Below are 20,117 nucleotides of genomic sequence, written 5' to 3'. Positions count from 1 at the left end.
GGAAGAAGATATAATTTGAACCATTAAGAGCACAGCTGGACCGGTCTGACAGGCTATGAGGACAGTTATCACAAGCAGAAAAGCAGCTGGGTCACTCTGCCAGGGTACATACACACAGGCTGATTCAATATCAGCATATATAAAACGGGTGCTCGCGATTAAGCAGCCACTCTCCTAACGTGCACTGATTCACCTCTCCCAGGCGCCCAATTTAATATTTAAATCGGCTGCCGCGGTAAAATCGAAGCACAAGGGGAAACTGTGCATCCCTAGCGCCTCCTCTGCATCAGGTGCCTAGCAGAGGTGGCTGTCAGCCAGTTAGGAAAATGGACGTTCAATTTTACGAGCGTCTGTTTTCCTAACCTGACCGCCGGCAACATTTTTTTTAATTATTATTTTTTCCCCTTAATATCGCCACGATATTAAGTTGGAGGAAGTACAGAAAAGCAGTATTTTCTACTTTTCTGTTAACTTTAGGGGCTTCTCAAGAGCAGGCGTTAATTTTTTATGGTAAAAATATACACGTTGGACGCACAATTCTTTTTTGCATAGGTGGGTAATAGCTAATAGCCCCATCAACATGAATTTACACGTAATGAGCGCTATTAGCTTACACGAAGGCATGGACGTGCTAATCCCCTTACTGCAATAAGGTATTTTCGATGTGTCCCCAAAATATGTGTCCAAACGCGTGTAAAGCCGTGCGCTTGGCCGAGTGCACTATATTGCATCAGCCGGCATGAGTGATGAAAACAACCGTGGACAGGAATAACCTGATGGGTCTGGCGGGCTATGAGCGCCCCATCTTGGCCAGCTCTGTCAGGCAGGTTGATGGCAGCAGGGCAATTTAGATTGACCAATTAATTGCCAGAATATATATTGTAAGTTGAACCTTAGATAGTCAGCTAGGATGCAAAGGATGCAACTGTACTTTTGGTTTATAAATAAAGTTGCGGCCAGAATTCTTGCACAAAGAGACTGCCTGCTGACTTATGTATGTTCTCTTTTATGTGCTGTGCGGGTGGGAGAGACGTGGGGGTCTAAGGAGATCGTGGGCAAGCAGTGACGTGCTGGGCCAGGACTTATGGTGCCCACATTATGCCACATACCTGGTTTAGATTTTCCCACTCACAGCCTCGCTGTTTTAATTTTGAACCTCTTATTTGTTCTTTTGTCTGTATGTCTTGTCCATCTAGACTGTAAGCTTCAAGGAGCAGGGACTGAATCTTGTGTGTCTCTGTGAAGCATTATGTATGCCTTATAGTGCTATACAAAATGACAATAATAAGAACAAGAAACTGAAACCGGGTACTTGCATTCACCATGATAACATAACTAGTTTTGTGATTTTTTTTTTTAATTATCTGGCATTTATTTGCTCTAGTTTGGTATTTATTCGCTCGAGATCTATACCAAATATATATTTTTTAAATTAAAAAAATCTGGTATTCCTTTTCTAATCAGCAAACTATTTTTCCAATGGAATCTCTTTACCAAAGAGATATCAAAACAAGATGCCATACATAATCTGCTGCAGCTCAACAGTCCACATTAAAAAAAAAAAAGTAGTTCAGCAGATTTTACATTTATTCATTGTTTGATATAAAAGTCTAATTCAGAAAGTGAAAAGATCAACACCGATGCTCTGCAACATGTGCCCTCGCCCACCATCTACTCCAAATGCAATAACTTGTCAAAGTCAGATTACAAGCTGGCCAGGACGGAGGCTGCTCCACGCTGCCGTGATCGCGACCTGACGCTAAGTGCACATTATGAGCAGACAGCAGCAGCAAAAGATAATGTTTGCTCGGGGACAAGTGAAATGTAAGGGCAGCGCCCAACCCACAAAAGGAGCTGTGCCCCTCCGATTGATACCCAGGCTCCTATGCGAGGCAGCAGCAGCCAGAGCAGTGGCGGAAACAATTTCTCCTGAGAATACCTTTTAATTGTTGTCAGTCATTTGTAAACAGTAGAAAAACCTTTGGCTGTCCAGCATTTAAAAAAAAACACAAAAAAAAAACCAAGCCATGCAAATAATGTGTGCTATTCATTCCCGCCCATCCTACTGTAACCTTTGCGTCTGTTTTCATATTCCAAGCTGAAGACACAGCTCGTGTGTGTGTGTGCGAGCGTGCGTGCGTGCTGTGCTTGGGAGCCTGGCGTTTCATTCAGGCAAAAGTCAGGCAGGGGAATCCCCGGGCTGTTAAGCGTACGGTACAACACTGAGGTGACGCATTTCAGCGGCTCCTGTCCAAGATGGCAACAATTCAGGAAGGATTCTCAGAGTCAGCGCTGCGGGCTCGGGTGATGCAGGACATGCTGCCGGCTCGCCGCAGCCAGAGACGAGGCAGAATTCATCAGCGCCAGGAAATGTAGCCATTTTCACACACCACACACACACACACACACCCTTCTCCCAAAAGGAAAAGGAAATGTCGCCAACTTGAAACTTCATTCTACGCCAGCTTACCTTGCAATAGGAACAAAAAGTTGTACAAGCTTGGAAACTGCCTAAACCTGGCCATTTAACCTGATCCTACATTCTCAAGGCCGCTGCAAAGCTTCCGGCTGTCCCATGATCAATGTTCCCTCCAAGGAGTGATTAGGTGTGTGTGCAAATTTTATTTTGGTGTAAGCAACAATTTGTTTTAAACCAACAATTTTATAGCAAAGAGAAATTATGTGAGCGGCCATGTAAAGCTTGTAAGCGACACTCTGACATGTATGAGCAATTGCTCACGTGCTCCTTTTAGAGGGAACGACCATGCATGTGATCCAAAATGCGGCACCCCCTGCCCAGTACCAGAACTGATGACGCTCCCACAGCCTTCACTTATAATGTTTCATATATCCCTCTCCTCCCAGACCTACCTCCATCACTACTAACGCCCACTCAGCTCCTCAAATATACACTGGGCAGGCACCACGGTGCTTTCCCTTCCATCTCACTTCTTCTGATCTCTAATCATTCCATTGCCACTTCACATCACTCATTCTGTTGCATCTCCCCCCTCTATCCTCCATCATCCCATCCCTCCCTCTCAGTCTTCTATCTTCCCGTCTCCCTCACGTCCCCCCTTTGGCTCTCTTCCTTCCCTTCTCATACCCTCTCTTATCCTTTTCCCTTTGTATCTCTCCCCTCCTCCCATTTGTCAGTGCTTTTCTTTTCCCCTCCCCATTCGTATGCTTTTATAATCCCTCTCTCCCCCCCCTCATCTTGCTCCTTTCTCTACCCATGACCTGCCCTTGCATCTCTCCTTCATGACCACCTTCTGGCCCTCTCCCCTTCCTCTCTTGTGCCTCCTATTCCTCAGCCATGGCTCTATCCCTTCCCTTTCCTCCCCCTCCATTATGGCTTGCTGCCCTCCCCTGGTACCCATTTGTCTCTCTCTCTCTCTGCTCTCCATTCCACCCATTTCTATCCCCTCCCTCCCGGGTTGCTAGGTTTTTGGGTTTATTTTTTAAGCAGCAACAAGCAATAAAGCTCTGTTATAAGACAACTACAATATAAACCAGCAGGAGGACAAACTTAAATGCACTAAATCTCCTGAGAAACGTCCAGGTAATATGGCATTAAAAAGGAAAGACGAGATTTGATAGAGGACTGTGGCAGGTAGAGGAAAGAGAAGACCAGAAGTCCATGAATTATCAGTTCTCACTTTCCAGAGGGAATGTATCTCTCTTCCTAAACCACCTCCTATCTGCCAACAGCACAGGACTGAAAGCTACCAGGACTTGTCAGAGGCATAGATACCGAGAAAGTTAAACACCTTAAAAAAGAAATCAAAGCCTAAAGCACAGAACCTCAAAACTAAAGAAAGCCATGTTGAAAAGGAGCACCTGACATGGTTACATAGCTGCACAGACAAAGGGAAGTGATGTACAGCACTGATGGCTCTTTGAGTTTGTGTGGCTATCAGAACCTGTGTTGCTGTGACTATAAATTTCGTTTGCCGCCCCGTAGACGCTGCTAACAAGTGCTCATACACAATTTGCACAGTGGGTAGCAGTGGCCCTGTAAACTCTCCCTTCTCTAAACCGAAAAGCATTCACGTCTTTTCACACGTCAGAAATGAAAATAGTAAGTCAGATTTCTGGAAGGGAAGATATTTTGGAAGAAAAATATAAAGCCCATAAATCTTCAAATGGAAATATGGCCCAGGAGCACACCACTCAATCTTCCCAAGCCGGTGGCACAGCCTGGAGTTATACACAGATGCCTGGTTAAAATAAAAGTCAGTGGCATGACTGTACTTGGGAGAAAGTTCTGAATCTTCTATTCACTGGCACCGATGAATTTTGGGCACACTGCTGTAGTGTTGGGGGATCGGGATAAGGGTAAAGGATGCAGCCCAATTTCTCCCAGGCTTGGATGCTTGACTCCTGCACCATAACATAGGGTGCTTAAGAATTCCCCCTTCAAGCTCTCCAGAATGCCAGGGGAATCTAGGGCTTGGCCAACAAGACCACTGAGGATAGAGAATATGAGGATGGGGGGTGCTGAGGATGGAAACAGTAAAAAAATATAATAATAATAATAAAGAGATCCCCTTCCAGTTAACTAAAAGGCTGCAAATCTACATAAATAACCTTCTCACCACATGTTTTCTCCAAGAAAACATCTTTTTGCTGCTGGTGTGTTTCCTTCCCTCCCACCTCCTCAGTCTCTCTTCCCTTTTCTGCTAGCCTCCCACTTGTTGGAACAAAACCTTTGCAATGTCCTCTCCATCCCCGGTCTGAACGCTGATCCCTCCCTGCTCAAGGGAATCCAACTCCAACGTCACTGTACAGTGAATTTTGAGATATCAGAACTGGTTGATTGTGTCACTTTCAGACACTAAAGAACTGAGCTGAGTTTGCGCCAGAGATCTAGAAGGGACGAACTGATCTCCCCGAGCAAGCCGTGCTCTCTAACAATCTTCAGGTGCAGATCTAGACTTTTCTCAAGGTGCCATGATGCAGTATACCAGGAGCAGCAGCAGCAGCAAAGGTCTCCTCTTGGGCTCGTTTTAACTAAAATCTAATGGTGCGATCTGTCACATGAGCTGGAGCCAGTTCCTTCTTGTCCTAGTATGAGAATCTGTACCATAGCAGGGAGGTTAACGCCCTGCCATTTGACCCTGTTGGGAAGACAGTTGTGTTACAACCATTTCCAAAGCAGGAGTCCAAATCTCCTGTCAAAAAAAAAATTAAAGCAAGCAACAGAGAAAATACTTTCTTCAGGATTTACACACACACACACGTTTATCTATAGGGAATCCTTTTCCTCCACAGAGTCCTGAAGGATATGTTCTGATAGGTGTAAATTGGGGAAGTCTAAATGAACAGGAATTACACCACCTACTCCGTCCTGTTTGTGTTGTATTCCTTAGCTTGGCAGAATGGCCAGGGAAAGAGGGAGGGGCAGAGCAGACGATATCAGAAATGTAATCACTCGCTAGACAGTAATGCAATAGGTAACCTGGGGCCAAGCAAGTCCACACTGTCCTTCATGTCTGGCAGAACACACACACACACAAAGAATAGAGGTAAATCATTAATCAGAGTCACATGAAGTACTGTGGCTTTTTCATTCAGTTTTAGAAGGTACATCTGACTTGCTTTCATAGCAGGCTCAATTCTTCCACCTATCAACTTGCCAGTTTTGGAGTCAGAGGTCCATATTCTGTAAGCCGGGGAGCAGATAAGTTATCTTGCCAAGGTTTACTGAATAACTCACTCACTAAACATATTTGATCCAAGTTATTTGGTTAACTGTAGCCAGACAATTTTAGCCACAGCCTCTTAATATACCTGAGTAAGTTATTTGGGTAGGTTTGTCAAGGTAACTCTTAATGTAGCTGATTAAGCCACAACATCCTCCCACCCCCCAAAAAATGAAAAAAAATAAAACACACCTCAGCCAGCAGGTGCTATCCCCACCACCCTTCCCCCACAAAAGAATGAAAAATATATGGGGCGAGTGCCCCGATTCCACCTCCCCATATCCCCGAAAGAATTAAACATGGGGGGGGGGGGGCAGGGGAGGGAAGGACAGAGATGGTGCAGTGTCTCAGCGGATGCCTGCTGAGACCGGGCATGGCACTGCATTTCCTTGAAAAATGTTGCCCTTTCCTATCTTAGGATGACCAAATGCAAGGGTAAATAAAGCCTAGCATGTACCTGTGCGCACGTGAGAAATAAGGGGGCGAAAATGGGAGGGAGATGGGTGTTCTGTGGTGGGGCCAGCATTTACAGGCGTAACTCTGTATTTTAAAACTGAAAGCCACAGCATGCGTACGCTAGATGTGTGCGTAACTTTACTGCTGCTCCTGAGGAGGAGCAAGTCTGGAGAATCTCTAGGGCGCATAAGACAGGGTGAGGGGTCCGGGTCTGAAAGACCTCACTCTTAGCTGGAGAAACTGGTGGAGTAACTGGACATATGCACATAAAAGCCGACAAAGTCCTATACAAGACACACGCATGCTAGCCGTGCTCAAGTAACCTCTTAAAATTAGGAGCATAATTGCGCACAGCTGGTGTATTTTTAAAATACACGTGCAAATGCATGCACAATTTAAAATTTATTTTTTTATTTAAAAACTTTTCTATACCGTTGTTAAGTTAAATAACCATCAGAACGGTTTACAGAAGGGCACGATAAAGAGAAATATGGGTGGTATAGATTACAAATTAATCATGTGCCATCATAGTACGGTAACAATTTAAAATAATAAATTGTGTGTAAGTTAATCCTGATTGTTAGGAACAAATTAGGCGGTTTGATTTTAACATTAATATGCTTTTGTAGGTTGCTAATAACTTCTAGCTTGGTGCATCCTTATCTATCAACTATTTTTCTCCTTCCAGCGTACCTTCGCACACACGCGCTCGTTTCAAAATGACTTTGTTTTCCAACAGAATAGGCTGTACCGACATCATCTGGCCTCAACTACTCTCTCCTTATGTAGCCCGGTGCACCATCATCTGTTCACAGTGGCAGCTTGTACAGAGTGGTGATAGGGGGGGGCAGGTAAGCTGCTGCCCTCCATGGTGAAACGGTTTTTGTCCCTCAAGATTAGGACCTCAGCCCTGCAGATCTGGTGGGAGGTTCCCGGAGGATTTCCCTCCTGGCACTCTCTGATGATAATCAAAGGGCCGAAGGGAGGGGACCCGCTCTCTGCTTGCCAGTGAAGTCGACAGTGGTGGAGGTGGATGGATTCATTCTGACAAACAAACGTATTGCTCCACAGGGAGGGACCGAACCGGGTAGTTGTGGAGATGAGAGTGGCGACTGTGGTGAACCCTGGGGACTCAATATCCCCTTGGAAATGGGTTTGTTACTTTAATGCAAGCAATGGGATTTCAGGCAAGTTTTTCTTCATCTACAATTCCTTTGTTAATTTCAGTAAAGCTGAGGACAGAGTCTTTGGACGATCACTGGGAAGCAATTTCTGGTATGAAGACGTCTTTAAAGGTTCGTATTAACATTTCAACCCATTTCTGAATTCCCTGGGTAAAATAACTAATTTGGAGGGAAACACCAAGCAGTTAAGTGAGGTTGTAGAGAAGATAAAGAAAACTGAAGAATGCGTGATGAAGGACCATGTCTTTCTTCATAGAAAAACAGAGAGTGGAACATCTTAAGCGTCAAACCTTGAGGCTTATTAATTTTCCAAAGATACTGATGGGAACTTCCACAAAATTGTTTAAAAGATTGTGTGTGTCAGAGGTTTTAAAAATATCTCCACAGTCCTTTCCACCTGGGTCTAGTAGTTACCTCCTTCCCTCTCTCAAAAAGGCTGAGGACTAAGTTCAAACCTCACATTTCTTGAATTCAACTCAAGTTTTGGAAGGGAATGAAGTGAAGTCGGTTCCTGCAACTTTGACAGTTGACTTTGGCTTACACCTGGATAGGGACTGGGCTTTTCATTTGCTTTTGGAGCATTGGGTTCACCCAGTTCCTAAACCCTGAGATCAGAGCTTTTGAAGATGTAGCTAAAGCCACCCCAATGAAGTGAAGGTAATTTCTTAAAACCGAAAGTTCTTCAAATTTGGGTTTTGTTTTGGTACAATTTTCCTTGTAAATGTATTAGAACATATCACTTTTACAACAGATAAAATATGTAATATGAGCTCTCTCATCTAGTGCTTTTTTGAATAATAAAGAGGTTCCGGATCCACTTGCTGCTGCTTCTCCCATTTCCTCTGTTTCTATCTTCCACTTTTCTTGATAAGAAGATACTGGTGATATAATAAATCTCTACTCTTTCCCTTTAAGCAATTCTGATCACTACCACCTGGAACTGTGTTCTCCACCCCCTAAACTTGGTGGACCTGTTGCATTGATGTAATAATAATTATTTTTATTTAATTGCGCACCATTTCCATTCAGCATCATTACAGCGATTTTCAAAATGGGAAACAATAATAATTACAAATTGCATGCAATAAAAATAATCAAGTAAGAAAACACAAAAAAGTTAATCAACTAAAATATAAAAAGCAAATTTTCAAACAAATATAATTCAATAAAAAGTTTTCCTATTCTCTTTTGAATCTTGTATTTGGTTCAATCACTTTCTCAATGCTGTTTTGTATGAGCTTTTTTTCCTTGGCATATTTAAAACTGAATAAATATAAATTTAAAAAATAAAGGAATTACACACCATTATGGGCCATAGCAGCCCAATAATCCAGCCTCTCTCCACATGAAATTAAAAATTAATTAAAGAAGGGATCCAGATATAAGGGTGCAGTTTGGAGATACAGGCACCTTCCACCTCTATTCTGTACCATGTCTGTACCGTGCCGTTGTACTGCTGTTCCCAGTGGCATGTGCTAATGTTTCTCTCAGGTAATTACTAGGTTAGAGCAAAAAAGGACATTGACAGGAGTGCGGTACAGGCACTCCCAGCTTCGGATGCGGCCTGAGAGGTTTGGGGTGTTCCGAGTGGGTTGAAAGGGCAGGGATGGCAGTGTGGCAGAAGAGAGGGGTAGGGGATGACCCAAAGCCACTCTTTAAATTTCTTTGAAGGGCGCATCAGCCCGCTATGGCCTGCATCAGTGTTTAATTCTTTGGGTTGGGGGGGGGCACGATTGGATACTATGCCCCTTATGTTTTTCGTTCTCTTTTTTTTTTGGGGGGGGGAATGGAGAGGAGAGATAATGGGAGATGGGGGCCTGCTGGCTGAGGTTTTTTTTTTTTTTTGGCTTGAACAGCTCTACTACACTTAATAGATTATGTTCTAAGTTATCCAGTAAACCCCTACCCAGATAACTCAGGACTGCTCTTCACCACGCCCAGACTGACAGGCTGATACAGTAACCAGCATTTGGACGTATGTTTTTGACGCGCTAGCTTTACCCCTTATTCAGTAAGGGATAATAGCGCGTCGAAAATGCGCATCCAACCGCCCCCGAGACTAATAGCGCCTGCAACATGCAAATGCATGTTGATGGCCCTATTAGTCATTCCCGCCCGATACAGTAAGTAAAATGTGCAGTCAAGCCACACATTTTACTTTAAGAAATTAGCGCCTACCCAAAGGTAAGCGTTAATTTCTGCCGGCGCCGGCAGATATTAAGTCGGAGGTCCCAAAAGTTAAAAAAAAGTTAAAAATAATTTTAAAAAATGTAAAATCAGCCCGCGGCTCGCGGGTTGAAAACTGAATGCTCAATTTTGCTGGCGTCCGGTTTCCGAACCCGTGGCTGTCAGCGGGCTCGAGAACCGACGCCGGCAAAATTGAGCGTCGGCTGTTAAACCCGCTGACAGCTGCCACTCCTGTCCAAAAAGAGGCGCTGGGGACGCGCTAGTGTCCCTAGCGCCTCTTTTTACCGTGGGCCCTAATTTAAATATTTTGTTTTACTGTATCGCACACAAGACACTGGCCTGGGCAGCACTGATTTTCAACCCTGAAACACCTTTGCTGCCTCTTTTTTTTAATCAGTCTAAAACTTAAGTCAGTAGGGGGGAGGGGCATATTTAAACCCCAGGATGCCTGGGCTAAGCCCCAAACTTAATTCCTGTTCTCAAGGTTATTTCTAAGTTTCCTTTCAACCTAATATATTTGGATTTTCATAGTTTCATACCTTTTACAACTTTTTTTTTTCTCTTAATTCTTAGTTGTCATTACGGATTCCTTCCCACTCTTCAGCTGTCCGTGCTGTAACCATGCTTTACACGCCTCAGAGCTCTGATAAAGATCCGCCCTTTGGTTGCCTGCGCTGCAGTCCTGCTTTACGCGTATTAGTGTAACAGCTGCATGAGGGTCAGCACAGCAGTGCCCCCAATTTACTTAAATCCATCATCCTAGGAACAGCAAATTAAGAGCTTTCAAAATCTGTTAAAAGAAAGAATTGCGTTCCCTCAAAAAAAAAAAAAAAAAAAATAAGGAGGCTTGTCACGATTCTACATTAGCTGCTGAGTAAATGACCTTAACTAAAAAGTCTTTGGTTGGTATTGCTGTGTTAGTATGACAAATTCCAGGCAAGCCTGTGCCCTGAACATTTCACAATGAAGCTGCAGGTTGTGAAGGAGGAGGGGGAGAGGCATGGGATACCTGAAACTGCCTAACTGTGGCGATGGTACTAATCAAAGCAAATCGTGGCAACAGGAGGGAGGTGACCTGGCACCAAAGTAAGGCAGAGATGATGAACCCCAGTCCAATCTCGGTGCTCAGGATTTCTACAATGAAGATGCATGAAGATTCACAGACACTTGATCCAAGAAACAGATTTACTTGCATGAACTTGGCCATTCTGAAAACCCAAAGCTGTTTGTGGCACTGCAGGATCGGAACCTGCCATCTCTGTGTCACAGACCAAGGCAACTGTACTTGTATGTTTTGGAGTAGTATCCACTTGTTACAGCGGATTTGGTTTGGAGTAGTATCCGCTTGTTACAGCGGATTTGGTTTCCTTGTTACAGCGGATACTACTCCAAACCAAATAAGCCTGATACTTCACTTTCAATGCATATCCAGCATAGCTCTCTGCTTGAATGGCAGTGGGGATGAAGAAAAGTGGATCTATATACAGAGAACAACCAACAAGGACTGAATTACATAGTCGGGGTAAACAAGCATGGGTGTAGCTTGCTTATTGCGGTGGTTACTACCCCTAACTAATTAAGCTAGATATTTCACTTAGATGCAGTTCCAACACTGCTCTCTATATTAATGGAGGGGGGAAGGGAAACAGAATCAAAAGGTTACTAAGGGCCAAGAGTAACAGATAAGTATGAGGAGGAAAAAAAAAAAAAAAGAGTGCGAAAGCTTGCTGGGCAGACTGGATGGGCCGTTGGTCTTCTTCTGCCGTCATTTCTATGTTTCTATGTTCCGTCTTATGTCAAACCACAAGAAGCATGAGCCTAAGTTACCAGCACCCTGGGCCTTATCTGGGCCTGGCTGGATCAAGTATCCCGATTTCTCCAAGTCAAAGCACAACATTGCATGAGGTAGCCAGGTGATGCTTCTCTCTTTATGCCTAGAGTAACTAGTGCAATCCACACCAACTGAAGGGGCAGAATGTGCTCTGAAGCATAAGACAAGCCATCAGCATCCTCTGGAGTCCTGCCCCTTTGGACTTCCAGCAGATCAAAACCAGACCCATCTAACCACTCAAAATGACTGCCGCGTAAGACTAGATCAGATTGCAACAGGCTAGCCGGCACACAACATCCAAATCAACTGGGAAAGCATTCAGCATCAATGTCATTATCTTTACCCGAGAATCCCTGGCTGCTGTGTCTGACATACACACTTTTACATTCCAGTATGCTTTCAATTTTCAAAATAAGAAAGTAAACAAAAGTAATTGTATTCTGTAAAATTCAAAGCTGATGATTATTGATATCCCTTGCAATAGTTTACCCAGTATGGTTTTAAACAAATGAGCTAGAACAGGAAGGATGACTTGGATGCACTTGGGAAATATTTCTTAACATCATTGCATATTTTAAAGGATTTTTAAAAAAATCAATATGCAGCATGTATTCTTCCATTTGTTTATACAGGATTAGGAGTATATTCTTTCCAAGATAATTCTGCTTCTCTTTTTCACATGAGACACTAGTTATCTTGTGTATTTTGACTTCTCGCTTTAGATCCGCCAAAAGGTAAGACAACCTGCAAAAAAAAAAAAAACAACCACCCCAACGCCAGCCACTAGTTTTTCCGTGGACCAGCTTGGCAGCTGGAACACTCTTCCCTCAGGTATTTAAACATATGTTTTTATGCACAAAAGTTGCCTACCTTGATGAGAAACTGGAAGAACTGGTTTTAAATTACTTGGTAAATGTGAACCACTTGTTTACACTGCAAAACTTTTTTTTTTCCCCATGTTAATTTGATGGTGTATGTTCCTGCACTATTTGATGATCTAGAAATCCCCCCAATTGGGAGGCTGGACAGAAAGTTAATAATTGATTTATAACTTGCAAACAGATGCTAAGGCTCAGGCTGACTGGGGAACTTTGCTTCTCAAAACACCAACTGCTTGGAGATCTCTGGCAGCACCACCTCCCAAAAGTATGCAGAAGCAGCAAAGGGTGGGGGAGCTTCCCAGCCCTACTGTTTGTTGTCTGCTGTGCTGCCAGATTAAACACTCTTGACACAAAGGCAAATCATGCGTCCTCTCTCTCTCTCTCTCTGTGTAGAACAAGTGAATATTTTTGTGAGGTTAGGATGTATGGCGTGTGGCACTCTAGAAACATAGTAGTAGTTAGGAGGACTAAAAGCAGGTACAGTAGCAGAGCAGAAAGTGTACAGAGCTATAGAGTTTGGGGGCTGTGTTTATATTCTGCTTTTCCAGAGTAAACTCAAGGCAGATTGCAACAATTCAGGTATGACAAGTGCCTGCCCTCCAAAAAGCTTACATGTGTGGCTACCTACGGCAGCAGGGGACTTGCCCAGTGTCAAGAAGCATCAATGTGAAGTAGAATTTGAACCCTGGTTCCCAGCACACTGCTTTAACCACCTAGTATCACATCCAAGGTGGCCATTGCCTTTAAAGTCCTTCTCCCCCATCCAAAAAAACAAAACCAAAACAAAAAACAGCTTCCAACCTCATGACATAAAAACGAGTAGCTGCTCTCAGATACATTATAACTTGACCTCAAATACCTTTCAATACATTTCCATGTGGGATGGTGGACTACATAAACAAATGGGAACACGAAAGGGTACGTTTCAAAAAGTTAATCGGGACTTAGGCACACAAAACAAAGAGTTATGCATGTAAGTCAGCCTCATGTGCTGGTTACCTATTCAGACAGCCAGAACTCAGATTTCACAAAAATGTATCATCTTTTCTTTCCAAATTATACAGTGGCTTGTGGAAAAAAAAGCAGGTTTAGACTAAATGAGAAAAAAAGAGGGCCACCCCATGGCTCAGTCACAGATCCCTGAGTGAGCCAAAGCTGATGCCGAGGCAGCATTCACAGCTCCCGGAAACACGAGGGATAGCTTGTCCCAAGGAGTACTCACAACTTCATGCCTGCCGCAAGCCCAATGCAAATGTTCTGACATGGCAGAACTCGCTGCTGTCGTTAGATAAATTACAGTGGTAACAGTCACCAAGGAACGATTAGAGTCCAAAAGCTCTACTTTCTGCTCAGAGTAAATTGAAAGTTATGGTCTAGCCAAAGCAGCTCAGGATGTTCTCTTCATTATGGCCTTAAAGCCTTCTTCCACCTCATCTAGGTTCTCCAAGGTCAGCAGACTCCAACATTTTCACACACAGGCCGCCAGATGGCATCAAACTAAGATCTCCCAGGTAAACAGGAGTTTCTGGAGCTCCTCAGCATCCGTCCCAGAGTTCCTTGCCAATCCTGCGTTCTAATTGGCTCAGCCTGTCTCTTAAGGCATTGAATTTGTTGGCAGTCCCACATACTTTGTGGCCTCAATTAGTTGATCCAGGAAGGCCTGTAGGTAGTTGAGAAATACAAATATGAAGTGACCTCTGCCCTTACTAAAAGATAAATATTCTTTAACACAGACTGGTACATTCCTATACATCCCTTTGGGTGTGCAGTAGGTGGTTTCTGCCATTCAAGGGTACGCAGAGTCTCCTGTAAGGAAAAACCAGTCATTCAGAATACAGCCTTAACCTACATCTGGCTCTGGATCTTGGTTCAGATGATCTCTCTCTCAACAGAACAGAGAAAGCAAGTTTGCTTATTGTGTACTATATTTTCTGTGGATAGCAGGATGAATTAGCCATTACATGTGGGTGACATCATTCGGCAGCATCGGACTCATCTCACCAAACTAGTAGAGCTTTGAGCTTTACTGAGCATGTGCAAGTATTGCCTCGTGAGCCTCCTCAGTCTATATCAGAGCTAAATCTAGCTATGTAGTCAACTCTCCAAGGAGGTGGGCTGGCATTCATGACAAATCCTATCTATGGAAAATACTGTTTACGGTAAGCAAACTTGCCTTTTCTGTTGATAAGCAGGCAGAATTACGTTGCATGTGAGGAAGGTTGCAGTAGAGCATTTACTGTTGGCATCACTTGGAATATCTATTCCATCTGAAAGCATAATTCCTTCCTTTCTGGAAGAGACTAGAATGTCTATTTCTCTGGGTAAGTGGAGATCCATGATCATTGAGCGCTCAATATTCAAACCGTTAGGTTAAGGGCTGGAAGATTGGGATAATAAAGCATTCCTTCATTGAGTCAACATTCCCAAATGTATGGGAGGACTGCTGGAGAGTTAAAACATAAGAACATAAGATATGTCATACTGGGTCAGACCAAGGTATCCTGTTTCCAACAGTGGCTAATCCAAGTCACAAGTACCTGGCAAGTACCCAAACATTAGATAGATCACAAACTACTATTACTTATTAATTACTGTCATAGCAGTTTATGGATTTATCCTCTAGGAACTTATCCAAACCTTTTTTAAAACCAGTTACACTAACTGCTGTAACCACATCCTCTGGCAATGAATTCCAGAGCTTAACTATGCACTGAGTGAAAAATAATATTCTTCAATTGTTTTAAATGAGCTACTTGCTAACTTCATGGAGTGTCCCCTAGTCCTTCTATTATCTGAGAGAGTAAATAAGCGATTTACATCAACTTGTTCAAGTCCTTTCATGATTTTGTAGACTTCAATCATATCCCCCCCTCAGTCGTCTCTTCTCCAAACTGAACAGCCCTAACTTCTTTAGCCTTTCCTCATAGGGCAGCTGTTTCATGCCCCTTATTTTGGTTGCCCTTCTCTGCACTTTCTCCAGTGCAGCTATATCCTTTTTGAGATGCAGTGACCAGAACTGCACACAGTATTCAAGATGCGGTCTCACCATGGAGCAGTATAGAGACATGTCATTCTCCATTTAATTTTCTATTCCCTTCTTAATAATTCTAACATTCTGTTTGCTTTTTTGATCGCAACAGCACACTGAGCCAACGATTTTAATGTATTATCCACTATGATGCCTAGATCTCTTTCCTGGATGGTAACTCCTAAGATAGAACCTAACATTGTGTAACTACAGAAGGGTTATTTTTCCCTATATGCATCACTTTGCACTTGTCCATGTTAAATTTCATCTGCCATTTGGAAGCTCAATCTTCCAGTCTCGCAAGATCCTCCTGCAATTCATCAAAATTCATTTGAGGTTTAACTACTCTGTATAATTTTGTGTCATCCACAAATCTGATCACATCACTCATTGTACCCCTTTCCAGATCATTTATAAATATATTAAAAAGCACTGGTCCAAGTACCGGTCCAATTAGATCTGCAAACCATATCTGTCAGGGCCATGCTGGAGCTATGAGGATTAGACGAGTGTGATCCTGGAGAAGTTTCTGCACTGTTCTGATGATCAAAGGTATCAGCGGGAAAGCGTACATTAGGCTTATTCCCCAGTCAAGTAGGAAAGCATTCTGAGCCAGCCTGTTTGCTCGGTAGAAATGAGCAAAATCTAATGTGAACAGATCCACTGACAGCAGATCCCATAAGTTGAATAGTCTGCTACTGATTGCTGTAGGGACCACTTGTGTGGATGAAGCACTCTGCGGAAGTGATCTGCTAGGATGTTGGAGATCCCGGGCAAATACGTGGCTTGTACAAGAGCTCTGTGCTTGACTGCCAATCCAAAATTTTTAGCGCTTCCTGACAGAGAGGCCAGGACCCTGTGCCTCCCTGTTTGTTGACTTAAAACATGGTGACCTGGTTGTTGGTCTGAATCAGGATGTATCTTCCTTGAAGAAGATGTGCAAATGCTGAATGCGCATACCTTATTCCTTATTAAATCAAAAAGGATGATCTGAAACTGACTTTATAGAAACCAAGTTCCTTGGGTTCTGAAGGATCCTGTGTGAGAATTCTTACCTTTGGTGGAGGCATCCATCACCAGCATTAGTTAATGAGGAAGTACTCAGAGAGGGGCTCCATCTGTGAGTACTGGGGGAATGTACCCACAATTGCAACTCCTGTTTCATGTTCTCTGTAACTTGTACCACTGTCAACAGCGGTTGGGTCAGCTGATAACATTGAGAATGCAGGCCCCATTGAAAACAGCAGATGTGGAGCAGATCAGCGGAACTATGTGGATGGCTGCTGACATATTTGTTAGGACCATTAGCAGGATTTTGGTTGTTGAGTACAGAGAGGACAGTAGCTTGTGCATGAGTGATCACCTGAGCTAAAGATTTACTTACAAATTATCCCTATGAACTGAAAAGCAGGTTAATACAAACAAAAAACACACTTTAAAATGTCTGTGTGCCAATGCCAGAAGTCTAAGAAGTAAGATGGGAGACTTAGAGTGTATAGTAGTAAATGATGAGATTGACATAATTGGCATCACAGAGATGGGGTGGAAGGAGGATAACCAATGGGACACTGCTATATCAGGGTACAAATTATATCGCAATGATGGGGAGGATCAACTTGGTGGGGGTGTGGCACTTTATGTCCGGGAGGGTATAGAGTCCAACAGGATAAAGATCATACAAGAGACTAAATGCTCAGTAGAATCTATATGGGTAGAAGACCCATGTGTGTTGGGTAAGAGTATAGTGATAGGAGTATACTACCATCCATCTGGACAAAATGGTCAGACAGATGATGAAATGCTAAGAGAAATCAGGGAAGCTAACCAATTTGGCTGTGCAATAATAATGGGAGATTTCAATTACTCCAGTATGGACTGGGTAAATGTAACATCAGGACATGCTAGAGACAAAGTTCCTGGATGTAATAAACAACTGCTTCATGGAGCAATTGGTTCAGGAACCAGTGAGAGAGGGAGCTATTTTAGATTTAATTCTTAGTGAATCGCAGGATTTGGAGAGAGAGGTAACGGTGCTGGGGCCACTTGGCAATAGTGATCATAAGGCGTCCCAACACTGTTCACACCTTTTCCACAAACTCAGAATAGGTAAAATCTTCCAGGGGCGAGGTATGATAAAAGGAGGATCCAGAAGCAGATCAGAAGGAATACCTGTAGTATCTTCCTCTAATCCCTCTGGCAAGGGGTCACTTATTCAGGACTTAAATGATGACGAGGGTGAAGAAGGAGGCTCTTTTGCTTGTCCCTGAGGAGATATGTTCTGGCCAATTGCCTCTGAATGACTGGACTTCACTGCTATAAAGCGCAATGATGAAAAACCCTGAATATCAGTTCTGATGATATGATCAGGAGAAAGGCAAGATTGGGACTCTGATCTGAGGAAACACAACAGTGATGGAGGAGAGGTTGGATTGTTCCTTCTGACTCACTAGTCAGAGAAGAAAGAAATTTCTCACAAGCCTACAATTTGGTCAAGCATCTGATATGTCTTTTGACTTGGTGTGGACAGTGGTACAACCTCTTCAGAGACCAGTATAGGTTTCTGCATTTAAATTAGTGGCTTATTGGAGGCAAGCAGAACGATGGAGCACACTGGATCTGGTGTTTCTAAGTGAAGTCTCTCAGAAAGCATCCTTGTTGGAGTGAGGGTTCTAGATATTGGAGGGGTTAGCTGGAAGCATGACTGCTTCTCCTACAGATCTGTTATTAATTGTGATAGTTGTGGGTGGGGGTCGGTGGCAGATGACCACGCCCACGGGGGAAGATCCCGAGAGGGACCACCGGTCAGGCTCAGAGTTAGGAGACAGACACACACAAGTTCTTTTATTAAACAGTTTTTGAGAACCACCAGAGGTGGCAGTAGTGAGCTGGAAGAGCCCGGCTGGGCTGTAGTCCCTCAGGCACTGGAAACAGCGATCCCAGGAAGGCTGAGCTGTAGAGAAACTGAGATAGTGAGTAGGCAGAGTATGCAGAGTTCAGGAACAGAACCTTGATGGTAACACTCACACTGTAGTCTCTTAGAACAGCCCAGGAGCTGGAATGAAGTAGGCCCTCGAAGAGCGAGTACCTGGTTCCAAGGAAAGCTCTGAGAGAGAGATGGTAACTCACTGGTGTTGTAGGCAGCGGTGACTTCCTGGCAGAAGTTATATTCAGTAGCAGGTCTGGGACGTGGGCCCTCGAGGAGCGAGTACCGGTTCCAGACTGCGACCTGAAAAGTAAGAGAGAGCAAGGCCCCCGAGGAGCGGATACCCCTGGTAAAGTCCGATGAGGCAGAGTAGCAAGGTATGCGGAGAGCGAATCCCATTCGCAGCAATACCTGGAGGCAGCTAAGAGGGAAACCCTTTGCTAACTCGATTAGTTAGCGAAATGAAAGACCTTTAAATATCCGAAGATGATAACGTCATCTCAGGGGGACGCCCCTGAGGTTTGCACCACTGCTGGTACTTTAGTCGGGGCCGCGCCGTGCGCACGCCCTTAGGCCTCAGGAGAACATGGTGGAAGGCAGGGTCTAGCCGGTCCGGGAACGCCGGAGGAGGTCGGCAAGATGACGCCGCGGCAGCCAAACTTCCATCAACCCAGGAGAAAGTCGCCAAAGAGGTAAGGAGGGCGGAGTGGAGACGTCGGGCAGCGACGATCAAAACAAGATCTAAGCTGTGTTGGTAAAGCAGCCTGAAGAATCGGGTGAGATTGTTGTGTTGAGAGCTTTGGTGGGGTGGAATGCTTAGATATTTTAGAACAGAGCTTCAATTGTGTCGATTGATGTTTAGCAAGATGTGTCAATGAAACCAGTGCATTTTGGGTCGAGTGCATCAATGTATCATGTGTCAAATACTTCGATGCTTCATGTGTCGGATGCACCAACGCACCAGTGATGGCTGCTTCAACGGCACCAGTGCCAGTGCACTACACTTGGAAAGCTTGCGTTTCTTTGATGCAGACTCTGACTGCTCCAGTGACTGATGACGCTTCTTCTTTGATGCAGGGTACCTGACTATATTCAATCCTGCGGCTTTAGCCTAGCCGACAGGAGGAGTTTTGAGGAGCTCCTGCACAATTCTTTTCCTGGCGAGGCAGATGACGCTGCACTGCGGAAACAGAACTTGCTGCAACTCTAAAGAGATTTACGTAGCTCCTCAATACCCTGGAACACAGGGACAGCCATCCACAGGCATAGTAAGTTGCCTGGTGGTCCAAGTCAACCACAGCAAAGCTCATGACCATTGGTGAGGGACATTACCTTGCCATAAATGCTTTTGAAACCACTCACTATTGAATTTTTTCTTCTTTTCAGACATATTAAAACAGCAAGGCTTCTAGAAAAATAATTTCTCTTTCTTTTTTTTTTTAAGTTAGCACTAAAAGGCGCTGTTGTGGGTACTGCTGAGGCAATGAGGCAACTACAAAAAGATAGAAGAAGCTCAAAAAATAGAATTTAAAAGTTTAGTGAAAAAAAGCATCAGGAGAGACTGAGTACAAATCCATGCAGTGCTCGGACAAAAATGACCAGGAGGCTCACGAGGCAACACCCTCACAGGAACTCCCACCCATGCTCAATAGAGCTCAAAGCTCTACTAGCCTGGAGAGAAGTCTGTTCGGTGCCGCTAGATGATGTCATCCACATGTAATGGCTAATTCAGCCTGCTTATCAACAGAAAACAGCTACCCAGAAAAGTGGAGGGCAGGAAAACAGTTCAGCATGTTTTAGGGCAGTCAGAAGAGGGGCCAGGAAGGCCATTTGACCTGGGGCTCAAGCTCAAAGGAGGCTTCAACTTTTTTTTTAATTTTGTTATGGCTAGGGGGCCTCAAAAATTGGAAGTGGCCCAGGTT

At 43.9% G+C, this 20,117-nt stretch overlaps 1 protein-coding gene across 2 annotated transcripts in view; it reads right to left on the bottom strand.

Annotated features, from left to right (window-relative positions):
* TET3 (tet methylcytosine dioxygenase 3) overlaps positions 1–20,117 on the bottom strand; it is a 240,659-nt gene that overhangs the window by 117,703 nt on the left and 102,839 nt on the right. The gene's annotated exons all lie outside the window — the stretch shown is intronic.

The sequence above is a fragment of the Rhinatrema bivittatum genome, chromosome 5 (assembly GCF_901001135.1).
Source record: "Rhinatrema bivittatum chromosome 5, aRhiBiv1.1, whole genome shotgun sequence".
In the NCBI taxonomy this organism is placed as follows: Eukaryota; Metazoa; Chordata; class Amphibia; order Gymnophiona; family Rhinatrematidae; genus Rhinatrema; species Rhinatrema bivittatum.
The sequence above is the reverse complement of the archived record's forward strand: the minus strand, read 5'-3'. Positions and strand labels throughout refer to the sequence as shown.